The sequence below is a fragment of the Cavia porcellus genome, unplaced genomic scaffold (assembly GCF_034190915.1).
Source record: "Cavia porcellus strain 051 isolate PalLab524CR breed Dunkin Hartley unplaced genomic scaffold, mCavPor4.1 scaffold_24, whole genome shotgun sequence".
In the NCBI taxonomy this organism is placed as follows: Eukaryota; Metazoa; Chordata; class Mammalia; order Rodentia; family Caviidae; genus Cavia; species Cavia porcellus.
In genome coordinates this window covers 11,356,538-11,372,578 of record NW_026947507.1, presented here as the reverse complement: position 1 = coordinate 11,372,578, position 16,041 = coordinate 11,356,538, and the positions used below count along the sequence as shown (strand labels likewise).

Sequence of the window (16,041 nt, the reverse complement as noted above, 5' to 3'; positions counted from 1 at the left end):
AAAAAGAGGGCATAACAGCGAAACAGCGCAGATCAAAACATAACCATTTAAGCAGAATAGTGTTTCACCACCAGATAATTCCGACCCAAAAGTAGTTACCATATTGACTCTTTCCTTGAAGTCCTTGAGTACAACTTCGTATACTGTAGCATTAAGTATATCAAAACAATGTAAAACCATTTAAGAGAATGACAGCATTACAGAGTATTTAGATCGACTAACAGAAAATGAACAATGGTTTCTGTATAATCTCCTTGTCTTTAAAAGGTTTTTGCTTATACTATCATACATAATAAAATCCAATAAGATACAACCTGTTTAGACCATTGGAGACAGAAGAACAAAAGCTAGATGAGACTTCAAAACAAGATGATACTAAATCAATATTACCTATTAAGATGTCATTTTCTCCAAAATAGCTGTTCCTATCATCCAATCTTCTCTGTCTCATTTCTGTTGAGCTCTTTTTCTGTCAGTAGCTGTCAGTTTGTCTTCTTCATTTTGTTCTCTGCTCCATTCGTTGTGGCCTCCCCGCCACTATTTCTGGGTTCTTTGTATTTTTCTTTTTTTAGAATATCCTGCAATACTTTCTGTAGAGTTGAATTGGTGGTTGCAAATTCCCCCAGTTCCTCTTTATCCTGGAAGCACCTTGTTTTTCTGTCAATTTCCAGGGACAGTTGTGCAGGATATCTCAATCTTGGCTGGAGATTATTATCTTTCAAAGCTTGAATTATTTCTCCCCATGCTCTTCGTGATTTGATGGTTTGTGCAGAGAAATCTGCTGTAATTCTGATGGGTGTTCCCTTGTAAGTGATCTGTTTCTTGTCTCTTACAGCTTTTAATATTCTGTTCTTGTATTGAATTTCTGGAATTTTTATTATTATATGCCTGGGTGTTTCTCTGTTAGGGTTGTAGGTGGCTGGGGTCCTGTATGCCTCATACATCTGAGTATCTTTACCTTTTGCTAAATTAGGAAAATTCTCCTGGATTATTTCTGTGAGTAGCTTTTGTAGTTCACTTGTTTGTGTCCCTACTTCTTCTTTTATGTTCTTAATCCTTAAGTTATGGCTCCTCTTATCATCTTCTTGTCTTTGTATTATTGCTGTTTGTTTCTTTGTTATTTTTAAGAAGTTTTTCATTTCATTCTCCCATATTACAAGTCTGCCCTCCAGTTCAGATAGTCTGTCCTTAGTTTCTTTCAAGCTGTTATGCCAGTCTTGGATAGACTTCTTAATTTCTTGATAGTCCCTTTGAACCTGCTTCACGTACTCTATGCTTTCTCTGTTTTCTCCATCAAACAATTCTCCCCTCTTTTTCTGTTCTTCCATTCCACCATCTATTTTTTCCTGGGTGGTGCTTAGGATTTCTCTAACTATTCTGCATACTTCTAGCTTCAGGTCGTTGATAACTTCATTCCTGAATTGGTCTATGAGGCTCTCTATATGGTGCTTTATGTGTATTGGTGCGGTGTCCGCTATTGCCTGTTTCTCAGAATTGGGGGCTGAGGAGCCTTTCTTGTTGCTTCCCTTCCCCATATTTTCTGTTCCTTATATATATGCAAGCTTACCTAGGAGGCCCGGCTTCCCTGCCTGTCAGCCACAGCCTGATCGAATTGCGCTGGCTAGGTGTTCCCGCCCACCGCAGCGCACCAGGGAGTTACGGACTAGGCAGCCTACGCGGGAGTCACCCCTCCGGGCCACCGTCAGGCTCTGGGATCTGGGTTAGGCCAGCCTACTGAGTCCGCCAGCAGCGTCACGCAGGCCAGGCACTTTTCACCAATCCTGTCCGAGAGGGGAATGTGTGGCTGGAGTCGCCACCGCGCCCTGCTCCCGCAGGACTGCCCGAGCCCAGAAAGTCCTCCGCTGGAGTCAAACTGTGGTAGAGTGTCAGTTTCTCTCACTCACCTCACCACAAGTCAGTGCACAGACTCTGTTCGCAGACTCCCGTTCCCAGAGCTTCTGCATGTCTCTCCTTGCTGAGTCGATGTAGAGGCAGCCAGCCGCTGAGCGGTGGGAAACCCAAATCGCGGCTTCCAATGGCGCGGGGTCCAGCCTCCACACCGAGTCTTTTCTGTTCCTATTTTAGTGCCAGGACTGCATTCCAAGTTGGTTTCTCTCAGCCCGGTTCGTTCCTGAGTCAGTAGAGCATATCTCTACCAGCTTATGTCTCCTTAGTCCGCACCATTCCTGACTTCTGAGCCGAGCCTTTCAGAGAGCCTCCGGTAGTTGCTGTTATCTGTCAGCCATGTTCTCCCGGACTCTAAACTTTAATCTTGTTTAAAAAACACTTTTATCCAGGATAATGTTTTACTGATTATTAATATGACACATGAAATTAACCATCACAGCCTACAAGAATGCTCACACTTCACCTGCGCTCAGACAACACTGCAGCACTAACCCTACAGCAACCACCATTGTCGGCATATTGTACTCTCTCCCACCAAACTACAACTCTGTCTTTCGCCTTTCTTTAATTACTAACTTGATTCAACATTGAATGGGCTGGGCCGCTGGAAATTGCATATGTGCATACGTGTTCATATATGTGTGAAGCCATTACACTATGGACCTGTTATCCATCACACGTTCAATGAGACAGAACATTGTTAAGTAATATGAATCTTTATTACCTTCAGCCAGCCAGCAAGCAATGATAGAAGACTAGGATGCATGGCAAGCATCAGGAAAGCTTGGATAGAGTCCAGGGTCGCTGGAGTTTCATCTCACATTCTGCTGAGTGACTCTGAAAGTACTTTTTCTTTGGGTTTTTAGACCTTAGGGATAACTTGTTTTGATGAGTTAAGGAGTCACTGGGCACCTGTTCTAGAAGAATGAAGACAAAGCCCAGGCTACTCTGGATATTTCCTCCTCATCTCAGGGTCTACTTCTCAGTTCACTCTAACAGTTCTCTTGCAAGCAGAAGGTGGAGAGCTGATAGACCAAGGTCACTTGGGGAAGGCGTCTGCCGGGCAGCAGTAAGGGTGTGATGTGTCTTTCTCTGCTCTCCTATTTGAAGTGCTAAACATTGCCTTGGTCCCTTTTAGTATGGTAACTCAACTTCAAGGCACAAAGGTTGCAGGTGGAGTCTTTTGAGGCCATGAAGGGCATCTGCCTTTAGGGTAATTTTCTTGTTTTTCCAAGTATTCAGAGCACACAGGGCTAAGCCACCTCTCCAGAAAGCAAATCAAAGAGATTTGGTCAGTCTAGGTCTGTGAAGTGGTAGACACAGAAGCCTCTGCAGTAATATTCGAGGTCATGCTCTGAATTGCATTATGTAATGACTTACGACGTTTCAAGCAAATCTTCAAACATATAAGAATTAGATAACTGAGCATTTCAACACTGATACTTCCCAGAAAACTGGTAAAGGTAAGTGTGCGTACTCATTTTAACTTCATTACCAGATGCAGAAACATCATCACTAGTTATGGTAGTGATGGTGAGGAGTAAAAACACAAACTCGATCGTATCTGTATGGGACTCGAAAGGATTAACCTTCATCCTCTTCTTTTAATATGAAACCAATAAAAATCAAGTATAAGCGAGGAAGCAGGGCTCACTACAATGCTACAGCAGGCCTCTGGAGTCTAGTATGAATGAGGAACAGTTACAATGACTTGAGTCCACCAATACTTTATAGACTTTAGGGATGTAAGTCATGTGTACTTTAATGCAGGCTTCCAGAGAGCAACCTATTGAGTGAGCACAATTGAGAACCTTGTGGTGGAGGTGATAGTGTGTCTTAACCAAATTCTAAGTTATGTTCCAAGGCTCAGAGCTGACTGTTATATTCTAATCTATCTTGCACTAAGTGAATTCAGTGTCAGGGAGATAGTGGCAGGAGTGACAGCTTGAGAGTTTGAAACTGCCTGTAGTTGCCTGCCATTTTTCTTCTGTGTATGAGTGAAAGGTTATGGCACGACAATGTCACCATCAGAAGATGAAGCAGTCTTTCCAAAAGTTTCTGAAGAGAACCTAAATCATCTGGACTTGACTTGTTATGAATTTATTTTGTTAAAAAGAAAGAATTTTGTAGAATATTTATTCATTTTAGTGATTCATAGTATAATTGTCTTGATTCAAAAACACTCCTTCGTAATTAATTGTACTCTGGCAGCTCCCTGGCACCCAGAAGTGACTGTAACCCGGGCTGAGTGCTAGCCGCACGTGTACCAGGCAAACACTGTATTACTGAGCCACATCTCCAACCCCAAAGTTTGTCTTTTCTGTCTTAGAATTAAAAATGTTGCAATAACTTGAGAAACTTAATTGCAATCCTCTACATGAAACATTCCTTGAATGTTACAGAATATATTTAACACAAGGTGCTCACTACTTCTTATTTACCATTATTAGTGTGATCGTGATGACAGGAAGGACACAAGCCTAAAAGTGTGACTTAGGGGTTGGGGATTTAGCTCAGTGGCATAAGCGCCTGCCTGGCAAGTGCAAGGTCATGAGTTCGATTCCCAGCACCAAAAAAATAAAATAAATAAAAAAGTAAAAGTGTGACTTCAAGGTAGCCAAAATTTTAGTATCCTTCTATGACATATCTTAGTTGTTGTTCATCATAAGAATGGAATAGATTTGGTATGCATGGTACAGGTTTCCAAGTCTGTCCCTATTTCTATATAGGCTTAGGCATGAAAGGCAGGAAGGCATCAGCAGTTACTGCCACCAAGTTACAACGTGACCCAGCACAAATAATAACAAAATACCTACCCAGTACTGCTCACTAAATATGGGTTAAAAAAACTGCTTATAGAAAATTCTGCTTTCTGTTCATAGAAAATTGTTGAAAACAAGTTAAATGGAGCTAAATGTCTTATTCCATGTATTTCTTCCTGAGTTCATTTAATCTGGAGTTCGCCCCACTCTGACCCATATAAATCTAGAGAAATTTAAAATCACTGATTTCTCAACAGCTACTGACTGGGAAAAGAAATTGGAAAAGAACCTCTGAACTATTAAGTAGCATTTTCCCACTGGTCCTAGAACTGGAAAACCCCAATTTGAGAAAATGCTTAGAAAATTACATTGTGTGAAATCTCAAGGCACTTCTAATCTCTCAAGCGTCCTCATGCATTTCTCTAAGACCTAAATGTGTGTAGACACTATCATCTGGATGACCACTTTACAATGGTCCAACTTCCTGGTGCTAAGTTCAGGGCATCCACAAGGACCTGTCAGGGATAGGTTTGTTCCTTTGGTGTTGGATTCTGTTGATGGGTATTATTAAGTTCCTGATCCTAACTAAGAAGGGAATGCATTTATTCTTTTGTTCTGTGGGATGTTATTTAGCCTTTAGGCAAACATAAGAAACCCTTGTCATCATTCTAGTTAATAAGAAAGGTGTGAGGGATATGAGCATTCAGAGGGATCAGATTCTAGATATATTAACTGTATTCAGCAAAGTCAGACAGAAGCCTGAATTCACTGGTGATCTAAAAGTGATGGGCTGGAAATGGTCCAATGAAGTGAGCAAATTTTAAAGATGGCATAATCTTGTGCTTTTTCATGTGGAAAACACTAATATGAAAAATATATCAGGACACATGGAATGTGTCTGTTGTGAGGCTCTAATGAATGCTGCCAGACCTTTTGAATTTGAGGGTGGGAAGCATTGGCAGTCAGGACCCAGGTTGGTGAGGTCATGATGCCAGAGGCAGTCTCACCTGGATGCTTGCTGATCGCATGACCAAGGCAAAAAATTGTTGAATGTGTGCAAATTACCAATGGTAACACCATTGCAATGGCTGAAGCTCTCTGGACAAACCTTCTGTGTGAACTTTATTTAAAGTTTCATTGTAGCATTTGTCACCAACCTGATCATTCACTGGAGCTGTCTAAAAACTTTCTATTGCATATCAGGTCATGTCAGAACTCCCCAGTCTTTCTGAGAGCTTCCCAGTAGATGAAATTACCTATTTTGTTCTGAAACAGTGAGGATTACAACCAAAGGCAGCCCAACACTTCAAGGATAAAAATGTGTCAAGTGAGATGGTTTATTTCAAGCATTCTTAAATTCCTCAGCCTAATCTGTATTTTTTCTAAGAAAAAATTATCATTATTTTAATTAATGCTTTAGAAGTAAGTAAAATTATATTCCAGGAGCCTGTGTCATGTTTATCTGTGATCTCTTGTACCACTCTAAAATGTGGAAAGACACACTTCAATCAGTCTGGGACTAAATTAACAAGCCCAAGTGACTTTGCATAATGTTCAAACTTTAGACAGCATGTCTCAAAGCTCCCTGACCAGTCAGTTCCACCTTCTCCTGTATCCCAGGCTCTAGCTTTTAGGATTTGTTCCTTGTTTGAACGCTAAATTCTTGTGCTCCGCCATGTCTCTGTCTGGATTATCTTTCCTTTTCTTATACAATTAGTCGTCTAACATTTGTCCTTTAAGAGTTATTTGTGTTTTAACAACTCAGTGAAGCCTTTTTTCCATCTCTTCTTGCGCATTTTCTTTATTCTTGTATATCATCATATTACGTCCTGTATTCGTTTCTCACCATTTCCTTCTGTCATAATGAGCTATTTGAACACCAGAGAGTATGTGTTCATCTTTGTGCCCCCAGCATACAGGAAAATGGCTGGCATATATTGGGTGATCAATAAACAGTTAAATAAATGACTTACATTTCTTTCATACAAATATTCCTCATGTAGATGTGTTATATCTCTCCCTTTTTTCTGGTGTTATTTCTTTTCTAATTTTTACTTTCTCACATCAAATTTCTTACACCTCTACTAATGTAGACATTATCTACATTAAAAGTTTCTCCTTGTGATGATTATATAATGATTTGATACTGCTGACGTATAAAGAGTGCATGTTGCTAAGAAATTCAGTCTCTTAAGAACTGCTTTCGGTAGCTGATTTCATCTCTATCCTTCAAGACTATGCTTTCACTTACTTTAATTGAGTGATTATCCCAGACAGATGGCCTTTGCAAATAATAGGAATCAAGATATTATAAACAAAACCTAATTGCAAGGAAAAATTTTGCCCATTTACTGCATTTTCTATAGTTTTGTTATCTACTTTTCATAACTGTAGTAGTAATTCATATGGGTCAACAGTTGTGAATTATTTTATACGCCCAAGAGATTGAAGTTAAGGAAGAAAACATATTACGAATCCCAATTTGAAAAAAAAAAACTTCCATTTGAAGTGTATTTCAGATGTTGAAACAGTTTTAGAAAATTTCATTAAAAATTGACAATGTAATAAGCTTTTTTCTCTTTCCTTTCTTTTGTTTACATAGCACAATGCTGCATCTCAGCTCAAATTTAGCTTACTCTCCTGCTTAAATTCTTTAGATTGCCTTTAGAGTGATATTCAGATTCCTTTGCAGAGCCCTAATTTCTTTCTGCCTAAACCTTCCTCTGTCTAGTCCTGCACATTTATCCTTGACCTTGGTACACACACACACAATTATCACTACTCATCCCAAACCACTCATGGTTTCCAACAAACATTTAGGAGAGACACACACTTCACAATATTCATATCTACTTTTTCACCTGTTATTGCCTCTCTCTCTCTCTCTCTCTCTCTCTCTCTCGCTCTCTTTCTCTCTCTCTCTCTCTCTGTCTCTCTCCACTACTACTGCTACTACTAACATTGTCCCAGTTTAAAACCTCATCATTCTTCAGTGTCACTTGGAAAAATATATGTATTCATGTAAATTCCAGACTTGGTTATTACTGTTAGACAAATCAATCATTGGAAGCATGTTTTTAGACATATACTATTTGAATCATTTCCTTTGGCTGCACACCACCGCTAAATTCATCAGAATCTCATAAGCTCCATTCTTCTCTTTATTCTGTTAAATAGGACTTTAAATTCAACATCTGTCAGATCTTTAGTAAAACCTAGGCTGCATCACTTTTTGAATAGGAAAGAATTTTAAGTAGTGTTATTTTCACCTGCAGTGATAGTTGTCCTTATTCAGTCTTATTCAGTCTATGTACAACAAGATTATTGGTCTAAAAAATCACTTATGACCTAAACTGAAAACAAGCCTCAAACATATACATACAGAGAACTAAGGAAGTGTGTGTGTGTATGTGTATGTGTGTGTGTGTGTGTGTGTGTGTGTGTGTGAGCAGCAGAAGTGAGAGAGTGAAGGTCAAGTGTTAAAAGATTATTTATGCAGCACTGAATAACCATCAATAGCATGAAGAATACAATGAAGCAACACAAAAACTTTTCAGAGGAGTGTCTCAAAAGTCAGGCTAAAGAAAAAATAATGCCCTAAAGGACTCTAACAGACGTGTTAATTTTTAGGGCAGTAAATGTGCTATGGTAAATAGAATATACTTGTCGAGTGGAAGATGAGAAAGGGGACCTGCTTTGGGGTATTAGGTGGTTTATGAGCAGCCTGTTACGCTTGCAGTGGAAATGGGAAAGGATAAATAGGATCAGGCCTGGGATATTTTGTATTAGCTCTGCTAATGTGGCTGAGAGACCAGACCACGCTCAAAACCAGTCATGCAACTGCTTGACTTTATTCCCAGGAGAAACTGAAGTCCGCGCCGTGGTGCACCAGCCCCTGCACGCTCTGGCCCTGCCTGCTGTTTAGGTCACTAACACTGCTACAGCTGCAGCGTTTACTTTTACTTGACCCTGTCAAGGTTTTTGCCTGCCAGAAGTCTTTTGTACTTGATCTTATCTCTGGCTGAAATTCACTTTCTTGGCCAGTCATGGCTAGCCTTCTCATTTTCCTCAGGTTATTCTCAGTATCACCTGGTCACACAAGCCGTCTTGCCATCTTGATTAAACCACCACTTACCTGTCCATCTGGTCTACCCACTAGACTGATTCACTTTTCTGCATAGTGTTTGTCACTATAATATCAGCATCATAATATACTTTGCCATATTTGTTTGCTGTTTTTTTCTGATGATAATACTAGCTTTATGGGTGATATCTTGCATTTCTTTCTTCATCTAAGAGCTCATTCATTCATTTTCACATTATGTGAAAACAGGACTATTTGTGCTTGCATTTCAATTTCATTGGCCTTAAGATAGATATCAGGCATAAAAGAATGTTTGGGGCAGACCTCCATGTGCCAAACTCATAAAGGAAACTATAAAATTCTTGGACCTCTTAGCAAGATTCCAGATACTAAAATAAGCAGTTTATGGGGAGAACAGAAATATCTGAGAATATATTACTTTGGCAAGAATTCTGGTTTCATCCCAAGCTTAGTGAAGGCCCTTCCATGGGAACACACAGAAAGCTTTGAAATGAGACTCTTATAGGCGAGAGGTGCAAAGGCTTAGTGTCCGACTCTCACACAGATTGTACAGAAAGTTAAAAACAATATGTCCACTACATGCAGCTCCTTGGATGTTCTCCACTCTCAGGACAGTTTAGTCAAATGGGTGCTACCGGAGAAAAAGATATGGATACTTTAAAAGTTTAAAGAGTGAGCACTCTGAGTTTTTTGCAAAAGAATTTTTGCAAAAGTGGGAGAAGGTTTTAACACTGAGATTCTGATGAGGATGAGATGTCATGGAAGCTGAGAGGCATTCGTAATGAATAAAGAAAGGAATGTTAATATCACAGATATTGTCATTAGAGGGAGAAATCTTGCAAATATTTATTGGAAATTTAGCATGCTGTCAGATATAATGATTATGAAGTCACACCCCTGAATAAAGAACTATGTTGTCACAACTCTGCTCCATCACCATACTTTCCTTATTTTGAGCTTAGCAGCTTAAAAAGTCCCTAGACAGTAACTAGGGTAGGAAATGAGAGGAGACAAAGCATAACCCTACGACCTCTCCTTTTCTGTACTCTGTGTCTTATCCAGAGGCTAGTGGCCGCCCATTTGTAGCCTAAACGTGGAAGAGAGAGAAGCCCTAACTTTAAATGGGGATGTAAGGTGTAAAATTCGCTACTTTTTCTGCTTCTCTTTCCTTTTCTTCTTGAACAATTCAGTGGTGGAGACAAGAGACTCTATATACAAAAGGATTGGTTAGATAAATAAATGAACAAGTTAAGACTTGGATTTCTTGTTGTCGGAGGAAAAAAATTACAAACATACAAATAAATAAAACTAGAAAAAATGAATAATGTTGGCTTGGAAATGGAAATACCTGTGCACAAAAAGTTGAGGCTGATAGATAGATGAGTATAGACAGGTAGGTATTTCCTAGATTTGTCTACCTGAAAAGGCTGGTAAGAGTGACACCCAGTGCTGCTGAACCATCTAACACCCAAGTCTCGCTTCTAAATGGCATTCTCCATTAACATAAACCAGACTTCCTGGGACAAATGGCTAATTTCAAGACGCGCACATGAGAAGTTAAAAATAACCCTGGAATATCTTGTGTCATAAGAAAAAAAATGCTCAAAAAGTGAAGGGTGCATATAAAAATACTAGCAATAATTGGTTCTTGCTTTCCAAGCTGGGGAAATTTTAAATATTTAAATAGATGGTGGTAGTAACAAACTAAAATCCATTGAACACAATTGGAAATCTTAAGTACAGTGCAAATAAGCCCAGTCTAGGAAGCAGTGCAGTGCACGGGATGCCACAGGACCAGGAACAGCTAGACCCAAGCGTCTCCTAGCGCCATTCACAGGCTGGAGAAGGGAAAACAAGGCCACACCAGCAAGCAAGCCCAGTCTGGGAACCAGTGCCATGTGTGGGCCACCGCCAGACCGGGAACAGTCACATCCAAGCCTCTCCCTGTGAGTCAGCGCCATGCACAGACTGGCAGGAGAGAGAAAAAGGCCACATTACCAAGCAAGCCCAGTCTGGGAACAGTGCCACACATGGGCCCTGATGGACTGGGAACAGCCAGACCCCAGCCCTTTCCAGTGCATGAGCTGTCAAACAAGAGATACCAATCATCTCCCCCTTCCCCATGCATAAGGAACTGGCTTATCCAGAGAAACACAGGCTGTAATCATAGCTATCAACGTGAAATGTAACTGAATGCCTGTGGTGCTTTGGTATTAACCTAGCATTGCAGGTCTAGGGCCAGGGGTCTTATCATAATAGGTTCACAGGATAGTGGTATGCAGTGTGGCATCTAGGGGGGATCCCCTTCTGAGGGTTGTAGCCATTGTTGATTTCCTATGCTCTTGTTTTGAAGTCCTATATTGTTTCTATCATTTTGTGGGGTTGGATTTTATTCTCCTTTGTTTTGTTTGGTTATGTTAAATCCAATGGCTGAAGCAGCTGTTTCAAAGATAGCAAGATATATTATGGTAGAAATTTTGGATTTACTACTGGCTTGTTTTGAAGTCCTTTATTGCATTCATTGTTTTGTTTTTGTTGTTTCTATTCTATTCTGTTCTGTTTGGTTTTTACTATGTCAGAAGTCCTTTGAAGCTATTTTGAAGACATCAAAAAGCATTATGATAACTATTGTTGATTTTGTAATATTTTGAAACCCTGTATCTCTTTACACTGGTTTGTTTTGATTGGTTTTATTTTATTTTCTTTAAAATAAAATTTAAAAATTAAAAAAGAAATCATAAGTACATTCAAATATAAACAAATAAGTGAATATGTTAAGACTTTGGTAATACTTATGTAGTCTCAAAGTACATCATTATAGAGTGTTTATTAATTACAAAAGATGATTAATCAAGTGATCAAGTAAACACCATTGATTATGTGTCATCTGACAAGGTGAAATGAAAACACAGCACCTATATCAGAATCATAATCAAAACATTTAAAAACATTAAGAGACATAATAAATCACTGCTATCTTCAAAATTGTGGAAATCATAAAAATAGTTTCTGGTACAATATACCTGACATTTGCAATTTCAAGAAGGAGAGGTTTGTTTTTGGCTGATGGTTTCAGGTGCTCTGTGCCAGGTTTCAGTTTATGGACTGCTGGCTCCCGGACAGAAACATCATAGTAGAAAGACATGGCAGTGCAAATCTGCTCTGTACATGGAAAATCTGAGAAATCATTCCAAATCTATTTTTTGAGATGAGGTCTCACTAGATAATTTAGGCTGGCCTTGAACTCACAATGTAGTCCACGAAGACCTTGAACTCATTAATCTTCCTGCCTCCAGCCTTCTTATAGGATTACAAGCGCCACCATGTCAGAATCATTCTAAAGTTAAAGGCTGAAGAAACTTAAATTCTGAAATAGGTCTTTTTATATATATATCTAAGAAAAAAAGATATCGCAATCCCTGATGAAACTGGAGCGGGACTGGAGAAGCCAATGTAAGCAGTTTCATGTTAGCTTCTGATTTTGATGACTCTTGATATTGTGCTTGCATAAGAGAATATCTTTGTAGGAAATACAGACCGAATTATGTGGAGGGAATGGAACATGAGGTCAGTAATTTGAATCCAAATACTTCTGGGAAAAATTTATTTGTAATGGAGTTGTAATGATTTTGTAAATGTGTGATTGTTCCTGAAATATTAATTTTTTAACTTTCTTCAAGTACAAAAGTTTTCTCTTACCTTCCTAGAGCTTAAACAAAAGATCTAAACTCTCTGAACATTTAAATTGTTAATCTGAGACTGCCTGTGGCCTGAGAACAGGGAACTTCTGAGAAACAGGGGTTTTCACTAGGTGCTGAGGACACTGTATGTCTTACGAGATAAGCTTAGTAGAGAAATAGTAAAATTGAAATTTGGTTAACATTTGACAGTCTTGATTGTCAAGTTGACATGCTAGAGAGCATATGTCTGGGTAACTCGTGGGGTATGATCTTGAGGGCTATGTCTGGTCTCTACCTTCCTTGTTTCTGGCACATTCTGCTCTGCTCCCGGCCTGCTGTGAACTGAGCACTTGCCCCACCATGCCCTTCCATCATGGTGTTTCCGGTGTTAACCATGGACTGAACCCTCTGAAATAATGAACCAAAATAACCTTCCCTCCTTCAAGTTGAAAGTGTCATGTATTGTCTCAGTGACAAAAAGCTAATACACCACTAGTGATTTGTCAGTTTACCAGGTACATAGTCATGTACTCCTTCTTTTAATACACATTTAAGTAGATGCACTGTGCCAGAAAGTATGCCAGTTACCAGAGTTTACAACAAATATAAACTTTTAAAAGTAAAACCTTGAGTAGGTTATAACGCTAGGTGGCTAAAGACCTGCATGTAAAAACAACATGGTACTATGTGTTATAGAAACACTAATGCAGTTAGAAGCCAAAAGGGATAATAATTGTCTCTAAAGTGATAATCAAAAAAGGATTCAACAAAGAGGTGAATTTGGATCTGGGTCCTGTGGTTTGAAAAGAGTTCTGTAATCAAAGCAAGACAAATGGCACTGGAGGGAATGTTGCAGGTGGAAGGAATTCTAAGCAATTTGAGGCTCTTAGGAGGGCCCTGGATGACTAGAGATCAAAGTTTGTTGGGACTGAAGGCTGGTCTACAGAAGGAATGCCAATGAGGAGAGATGAAGAAAGATTTGATGTGCAAAGCTGTCCTATGTCTGGTTCTATCAACTGCTTTCTGACAGGTATTATTTTTCATGTTATAAAAAAACATGAGAGCAAGCTAGCAACATGGGAAGTCCGGACAAGGTATTGGCCAGGAGAGGAGGCCCATAGCAGAGGAGCCTTGGCCCCGCATTGGCAATGGTGGAGAGGCCCGAGGACCTAACGCTGCCCAGTGCCGTCATCACCAGGACCATCAAAGGAGCACTCTGGGTGGTGTCAACCTCTCCAAGGAGGCCGGGAGCACCATCTCCCACACAGCCAGCCATCTTTGTGCTGTAGGCCACATCCTGTGCCAAAAACTTCGCAATGGAAGGGAAACTCAAGACTCAGTGCCAGAGATGTGCTCTCAGCCATGGAAGAGATGGAGTCCCAGCTGGTTGAGGGAAGCTCTGAAAGCATAAAGGCAAGAGGGAAGCTTTGGAACAAAAGAAGAGCGACAAAGACAAAAAAAAAAACCAGATTCAGAAAAGCAAGACAGGCGCAGAGATGAGGATAATGATGAAGATGAAGAAAGTCTGAAAGAAGAACAGAATGAAGAACAGGAGGTAGACAACCAAGAGACTGGCCCTGTGGAGCTACCTCCCTGAAGCATGATGTATGTTACTGTGATGCTTTTCCTTACCGGGCAGAGTAGTCTTCGGGACAAGTGCCTAGGGAGAACAAAATAAAACTGAGTATAATTATCAGCAAAACCAGCGTTTCGCTGACTCAGAGCACCTGAAGTAGCAGAATCCTCTTTTGTTTGTTCAGTCTGAAGGCTATTACTTTTTTTGGTAAAGGAGATTCTGAATAGCTAATTAAATTGGCAAATATTAACTTGTTTACTTATGTGTATGGTTATGTAGTTTTTTAATTACTAGTTTTCCTGCCCCTCCAAAAAAATGACTGCCATGCTGCCTGCTGGGTTCCAGATCACAGAGGCAGTAAAGGCTCTGGAAAAACTAGGGCTTTGATCATGGGCAGCCATATTGGTTGACGGTAGCTTATTAAGAATGTTCAGAACGGGCTGGGCATGGAGTCACATGCCTGTAATCTCAGCTACCAGAGAGGCTGAGACAGGACAATTATGAATTTTGAGCCCAACCTGGGCAACTCAATGAGACACTGTCTTCCTGTCTTGAAAATAGATAAAGGAGGCTGGGTATGTAGCCTAGCACTCCCTCAGACTGCTTAAAATAATAATAATAATAATAATAATAATCTGTACTATGGTTTCTTCATTTGACAGTAGCATTAGATGAGTTCTGTTTTCTCTAAAACTACGTGGCTTGTGGCCTTTTTTGCTACCTCTAGGTGTCTGAGCTGCTGGGCACAGTGCTCTGGGCATAGTGTGTCTTACATTAGCAGTGTAGATTGGAAGTCCTTAAACAAACAAGAATGTTTACAAAACAGATGGCTTAATCCTAGGTTACCTCACCCCTGCCCCTGTACAGCTTAGGATTTATGGTCACCTCCTGGCAGGTGTAAAATCTTAGACTTTCTCTTACTGTGTACATCTCTCAGATTGCTGATGAGTTCGAGGCTTTACTTCATCTAACCACAACGTTACCCTCTGTGCTTCTTCCTTTCTGTTTCTTTTCTGCCTCTGCTCTATTTCCCCATTCCCACTTTCTCTCCCTTTCTAACTCATCTGCAAATGTAGCAACTTTGAATACCTGCTTAATGTCTTAAGATGCCTAGGTCTAATCAGGCCTTAAAAATGATTTTGTACTCGGGAGACTGAGGCAGGAGGATCACCTTGAGTTCAAGGGAAGTCTGAACTACTTAGTGAGATCTTGTCAGAGAGAGAGAGAGAGAGAGAGAGAGAGAGAGAGACAGAGACAGAGACAGAGACAGAGACAGAGAGAAGAGATTTTGTGAAACTCCTCTGAATACTGAGAAAATTCTGATGGTGCTCAGGGATCTAACCTCTAGACCAGCCATCCCTTGAACTGGTTTTTAAAACCAACTGTCTGTTGGTTTTTCTTAGCCTTTTTCTCTTTCCAGTCAGTGTTCCAGGCACCGGTTGAGTACTCAGGATTTGACAGGCAGTATAGTGTAGTGTAGTTTGATACTGTTACCTTGTTAAATGAAGTTTATTCATAAGTGACTGATGACTGTTGAGATTATAATGCTTTGTACAAATAAAGAACATTTCTTGTTTAAAAAAAGTATGTGAGCAGAGCATCCTGTCATTTCCCTACTTTCCCTTTGACAAACTGATAAGAAATGGAGTCGCAGGGTAGCTGGATTCCTGAGATGGTGGTGGATGTCTTGATGGATTGTCATATACTCTGTCAAATTCCTGCAGATAAAAACAGACTATATTTTGTAGAAATCATTAAATGTTCTTTTATGCTCATATTTTGGGATTTCATAAGAGAAAAAAGTTATTTTTTGCCTAGGCTGGAGATTTTTTTTTAAATGTATTTGCTTCTTTTCTTTAATTAAATATCTCATTTTAAAATTCAGGTTTTTCTTTTCTAAAACTACAACTAAAATTATGTATTTATAGAGAAATTTTAAATTTCTCTATGACTTGAATAAAATATTTTGCCTCTTTGTTTGGTTTTGGTTTGGGTCTTGAAGACGTTGAT

General features: G+C 39.7%; 1 pseudogene; it reads left to right on the top strand.

The window, feature by feature from the left end:
- Nucleotides 1-13,603: 13,603 nt before the first annotated feature.
- On the top strand, nt 13,604-14,052 carry LOC100714945 (DNA polymerase epsilon subunit 3-like; annotated as a pseudogene).
- Nucleotides 14,053-16,041: the final 1,989 nt, after the last annotated feature.